Raw genomic sequence first — 6,910 nt, forward strand, 5'->3', positions numbered from 1 at the left:
TTAACCCCATTCTTGTTTTGGAAATATTTGATTGTTGGGGGATTGACTTCATAGGCCTTTTTCGAGTTCATGTAGCTACCAATTCATCCTTGTAGTTATTGATTGTGTGTCTAAATGGATGAAGGCCATTGCATCTCGAACCAATGACCATCGAGTTGTGGTCAAATTCTTGAAAACAAATATTTTCTCTCTTTTTGACATGTTCTGGGCTATGATTAGTGATGAGGGAAAATATTTTTATAACAAGCCCGTTGGGATGTTGATGAGAAAATATGGAGTAATTCACAAGGTTAGTACCCCCTATCATCCAAATTGAGTGGCAAATAAGGAGATCAAGAACATTTTAGAGAAAAAAAATCAATCCAAACCGTAAACATTGGTCCTTACGACTAGTTAATGCTTTGTGAGCATATCATACTGCTTATAAGACCTCTTTAGGAATGTCTCCTTATAGGCTAGTTTATGGAAAACCTTGTCATCTCCCTTTGAGATTGAGCACCGTGCATATTAAGTCATCCGGCAATTCAATAACAATGAAAACGAGGTTGGCAAAAATAAAAAGCTTTAATTGGATGAATTAAAGGAGCTGAGAAATGATGCATTGGAAAATGCAAAATTTCAAAACATAAGATGAAAACTTTACATGATAAACATATTCTTAGAAAATCTTTCATGTTGGTCAAAAGGTTCTCTTGTATAATTCAAGATTACATCTCTTTCCTAGGAAGTTGAGGACAAAATGGATTGGTCCATTTGTGATTAAATCCATCTCTGAGCATGGTGCCTGATTAGTACTTAAAAGTACATTTTTATCAAGGTTTTATATCATCCTTTTACACTCGAAGTATCAACAACTCCTTAAATAAAACATGTTTTATAATAACATATCTAATAATATAAGATACTTTTAATTTATGGTAAATGTTCATTTTAAATACAGGCCTATCACATAAATGAAAGGATTGATTGATGAATTAAAGAACTGAAATTGAAAGGACAAAGATGGCCAAACTTAGAAAAGAGATGTCGGTGCAATCCAAACCGGAACATTGTTTGGTAATTGGGTCATATCTGGAGTTGTAGATCTCAAATTTAGGTCTACTTTATATGGATGGAAAGGTAAGACATAGGTCTAAAACTTTCATATGGAGCCCAAGATCTAAAAAGGTCATTTTTAAATCCAAATTGTAGCAACAACAAAGAAGTACAAATCTGTCTTCCAACCCAAGCACTATTCAGTGTTTGGCCCATATCTAGAGTTCTAGAAGTCCAAATGACCTAAAACTTTTACACAAGAAAGCTGAGACAATTTTCTACAACTTTCATGTTTTCAAGTGGCTCCAATTGTGACGTTATCAATGACGTTTTGGGCAGAAAAGAGAAGATAAGGATTGTCACCAAGTCAAGAGTTGGTCACCCACTCATCAATTAGTCATCAAATCAATAGTTCTCAATTTTGGCCTATAAAAGGAGGCATTTGCCATGCATTTAGGCATCTTGATTTATAGATCAAGATCATGCTCTTGCTTTCTCTCTTTGTATTTTTTGTAATGTTTATGTTTTGCTTTCATTAATATCAAGTTTATGCCTTTCATTTTCTTTCCTTTACTTAGTTAACTTTTATCTTATTTATGTTCTTATTTTGTTTATTTATTTTTCTTTCTTTCATTCTGTGTAGCTAAGTTTATTATGTCAAAGTGAAAAGGTTACACTAATGGTGTAAGAATAAGTATAGTGTAAACTTAATATGGACTTTAATGTTTGATACTAACATGTTTTGTATTTGTTATCTTGTTCACTCTTTAATACTTTGCTTGTTAAATGACTAATCTTGATTTATGTTGTATAACACTTGGTATAACAAATGCTTGGCACTTTCATAGCTCATACTGTATGGTATAACCAACACCTAAGCTATGAAAAGAACTTGATTTGTTGTTAACATAACTTATAATCATGAATGCTTGACGAGATTTACAAGTATTAGCATTAATCGAATAAAATGACTAATGTAATTATGTTAACAATCTATAATCAGATTGGAACCTCCTTTATGTGTGGTTTCCAATTGAATAATAAGAGTTTATACTATACTTGTTTGACATACCATTAGTAGAATCTCTAATCTTGACATTTGTTATTATCATTGTTTAATCCTTACATTAATATTCCATCTCAAAGTTCTCATCATCATCTTCTTCTCCTTCTTTTTTATTTTTATTTTTATTATTACTACTACTACTACTATACTACTACTACTACTACTACTACTACTACTACTACTACTATTATTATTATTGTTGTTGTTGTTGTTGTTGTTGTTGTTACTATTATTGTTGTTTACAATTATTGTTTATAATTTGTACAATTAACCTCCCTGTGATTTAACCCCGGTCTTGCCGGGTTATTTATTACTTCAACTCTCCTACACTTGGGAGAAGACATCAATCTTTTAGTCGTGTCAGTGCCTTTAAGGTAGAAAATCCTAAAAATAAAAAAATTTTCAAAGTAAATGGTCATCGATTGAAACCTTATCTTGGAAACTTTATGGCTAAAATTGAGACATTGGATCTTGAAGATCCAATACCATTGTAATATCAGAAGTAATGAGTTTTTTTTTCTTTCTCTTATTCTTCCAACTCCTATATTTATTTGTTCATGCATTAGGGACAATGCATTATTTTAAGTTGGGGGGTGTGAGGTTCTTTATTAAAAAAAACAATATTGGTTTGATGTTTTCTTTTAGTTGTGATATGCAGGTTAAAAAAAAAACAATTAAGCAAAAAGGCAGCTCATGTCCAATTCAATCAGATATTCATCTTTGAAAAAAAAGGGAGTAACAGTTTTCTAATCTTTATTCTTTTCTTCTCTTTTTTTTTTTTGACATTGAGGATAATGTAAAACTTAATTTTAGATTTTTAATTATGTTGAATGCTTGAGATGGTCATACTTGTTTGAAAAAAAAAATTGCATTCATAGGTGAGTGAGACTTGTTTAGGATCAACATTATATTTTTGGATTCATTATTATGTTGACTATTACATGCTTTAATTTGGGATATATAATATCTTATAAAGCAAGATATAGCATACTTTTTTTTTCTTTAAGATTATTGAAGTACATCTTTCCTTGTAAAAGTTATGTGAATTGTGTGATTATGCATAAAAGATGAGTGTGATGTTTTACTTGTGATCATCCCTTTGTATCTAGTCCTAAGTAAATAGAGTAATAATTATTAGACAATTAAACAAATAAATATGTATAAATTTCTATCTACTCCAATGTTTTGAGTTGCTTAGTAACTAGGAGTATTCATCACAAATGTTTATCTTTACGTCAAATGGCAGCTTGAAATATAAGTATACAAAAGCACTTTAAGTTTGTGACTTTGTGAGTAATCGGGTACATTCATCACAAATATTTGTATTCATGTCAAAAGAAAAGTGATTACTTAAAGACAAAGAATAAATAATATCTTTAAAAAAACAAAAAAATATATATAGATATTTCTCTAGTTTGCTACCTTGTTTATAATAGTGAGAAGGAAAAATTATAAGTTGAGTTTTTGCATGAATTAATTATGTTGGTTGCATGATAAATACGATTGAATTTGGAATTTTGTATGGATATTTGATTTACAGAATGTAAGTATATTTATTTTTCTTTATTTGCTATTGTGTATAAAATCAGTTAAAAATACCAATATTTGAATGATAGGTCCTTCAAGTGTGATGAGGTGAGCCTAATTATGATTATTATTATTCTTTTTATTTTAAAGGTTTTATGTTTTATTTTGCTTAAGGACTAGAAAAATTTAAGTTGAGGGGTGTGATTGTGCATCAAAAGTATCATTAAGTCTCTTATTTTACATATGTATTTATTGTTTTTATTTGGGTTTTTTATAATAATTGATGTGTTTTTTAGTAATGAAGTTTCTTTTAATGTTTTGATTGGTTTTTGGAGCTTAAACAGATTATGCCAAAAAATTTAACGTCAGAATTCAGAATAAATAATTGAAGAGAAATTTAGTTAAAGTTTGAAGCAAATTTTGGTTTAAATAAGTGCTCCAAATTTTCCCTAAAACAATCAATTCTATTCCAATCCTAAAAAAGATTATCATATGATCTATTTTAAGCATAAACTTGCCTTGTATTATATGCAAACTTCAACCATCAAACACTCAAGGTTTTAATGTCAATCTTAACCCAAATAATAGGTACATTTATATCCTTTTATGATGCTTAAATTCAACCCCAAATCGGCCTTTAAATCAGTACTAGCACAATCCATGATCTTACATGTCCACACAACAAATAACAATTAATTTATTTTGGGTAATCCATTAATCCAAGAGGGCAAGCACATGGATGAAAAGCTGGAGGGGCACATTGTTACATTAATTTGGGTAAAAAAGAAGAAAGCAACAGCTCAAAAAAGAGAAAGAAAAATGTGTACCAAAGTGTTTCCAAGCTAGCCTGATTTGATTTTTTAGAACACCTTCCAGTGTTTTGCCCATAACTTTTGATTCAGGTGTTCGAATGAACTATTCTTTAATGATTTGGAAAGGTGATAGAACTTCATATAAATATGTCTTTATAGCCATCTCTAGAAAATCTATCAATTATTTTCAACCAAATTATTATTAATTTAATTTCTCTTGAATTTTTTTTGTTACCTAACTTAATTTCTAGATCGAGCTCTCTATGGATGTGACCTCAATCTTACCGAGTTAATTGTTACATCGCACAATCATGCACTTGCTAATTAAAACAAGTCGATCATAAAAAGCGGTCAAGCAGGAGGTTCCAATCAAATTATAAATTATTAACATGATTATATTAGTTATCTTATTCGAATAATGCTAATACTTGTAAATATTGTCAGGCATTCATGATTATAACTTATGTTAATAACAAATCAAGTTCGTTTCATAGTACAAATATAGGTTATACCATACGATTGGGCTATGAAAGTGTCAAGTATTTGTTATATCAAGTATTATATAATATAAATCTAGATTGATCATTTAACAAGCAAAGTATTAAAAGTGAATAAAATAACAAATACAAAACATGTTAGTATCAAACATTAAGGTCCATGTTGAGTTTATACTATACTTATTCTTACACCATTAGTGTAACCTTTTCATTTTGACATAATAAACTTAACTAAATATAACAAAAGAGAGAAACATAAATAAACAAGATAAGAACATAAATAAGATAAAAGTTAACTAAGTAAAGAAAAGAAATTAAAAGGCATAAATAAGATATTAATGAAAGCAAAACTTAAGCATTACAAAAATACAGAGAAAGAAAGCAAGAGCATGATCTTGATCTGGAAACTAAGAAGCCTAAATACGTCTCTTTTTATTGGTCAAAAATTGAAACTATTGATTTGATAAATAATTAATGAGTGGGTGACCATATCTTGACTTGGTAATAATTCTTATCTTCTTGTCTGAATAAAATATCATTGATAACGTTAGAATTGGAACCACTTGTACATATGAAAGTTCTAGGAAATTATCTCAGCTTTTCAGGAAAAAAAAAGAAGGTCATTTGGACTTCTAAAACTCTAGATATGGACTAAAAACTGAAAACGACCTTATTAAAACTAAACCTTCACATGAAAGTTGTAGGCCTATGTCTTACATTTCCATCCTTATAAAGGAGACCTAAATCCGAGATCTACAGCTTCAGTTATGATCTAATTGCCGAACAGTGTTTCAATTTGAACTGTACTAGCATCTCTTTTTTAAATTTGGTCATCTCTTTGTTTTTTTAATTTCAATACTTAAACTCATCAATTAATCTTTTTATTTATGTGATAGGCCTGCATTTAAGATGAATATTTACCACAAATTAAAGGTATCTTATATTATTATATATGTTATCATAAAATATGTTTTAGTTAAGGAGTTATTGATACTTCAAGTATAAAATGATAATATAAAACCTTAATAAAAATATATTTTTAAATATTAATCAACATGATATACACAAGTTCAATGATATCAATAGCAATAATGTTGGGATTGATATTAATGGTTTAAGATCTGTACAATCTGCTTCAGCAGGTTATTTTTCCAATCCTGATGGTAAGTTTGCAAACTTAACACTTATTAGTGTTCATCCAATGCAAGTTCGGGTGGAATATGATGGCATGAAGAAGCAATTTAGTGTCACTGTAGCGCCGACAAATGTTATTAAACACGGTAAGCCACTTCTGTTTTTGCCTCTTGATTTGTTACCAATCTTGAACGGTACTAATGCGGAGTTGTCTCATAAATTCCTGATTTAAGGTTTGAAAAAAAAAATTGCAGGTTAATATAATAATAAGAATCTTGGCACGAAGAACGAAAATGATATACAATTCATCACTTTTATTCTACACATATAATATATATTTTATTCTACACATATAATATATAAGACTATAAGACACAAATAAAAAATATAAATCACAATATAATTAACTAATTATTCAAAGAATTTACGAGTTTAATTAAGAATTTATTATTAAAATCACTCAATATATCATATAAAAAAACAAATAAGCACACAATATATTACTGTAGATAAAAATTTATTAACTCTATAAAAAATTTTATATAAAAATATTTATATGTAAATCCTAAAACTAATGGGTTAGATATACATCTATTTTAAATAAAATCTAAAATAATAAAAATAAGTTCTAAGATAATGAAAATAAATAAAACAACAATCTAATATTATTTTTTATTCTTTACATGTATAATAGTGAAAAATATCTAAAAATAATAATTGGTTAAGAATCCTTATTAAACAAAAATGTGATATCAACCTTGTAAAATAATAATTAATTTTTAACTAAGTAATTCTTCTAATTTATATCTAATCCTTGTTAAATAAGTAAGCGAAAGAGT

General features: G+C 28.2%; 1 pseudogene; it reads left to right on the plus strand.

The window, feature by feature from the left end:
* The first annotated feature begins 6,138 nt into the window (after positions 1 to 6,138).
* LOC105118541 (L-type lectin-domain containing receptor kinase IV.1-like) overlaps positions 6,139 to 6,910 on the plus strand; it is a 2,056-nt pseudogene continuing 1,284 nt past the window's right edge.

The sequence above is a fragment of the Populus euphratica genome, unplaced genomic scaffold (genome assembly GCF_000495115.2).
Source record: "Populus euphratica unplaced genomic scaffold, PopEup_1.0 scaffold2016.1, whole genome shotgun sequence".
In the NCBI taxonomy this organism is placed as follows: Eukaryota; Viridiplantae; Streptophyta; class Magnoliopsida; order Malpighiales; family Salicaceae; genus Populus; species Populus euphratica.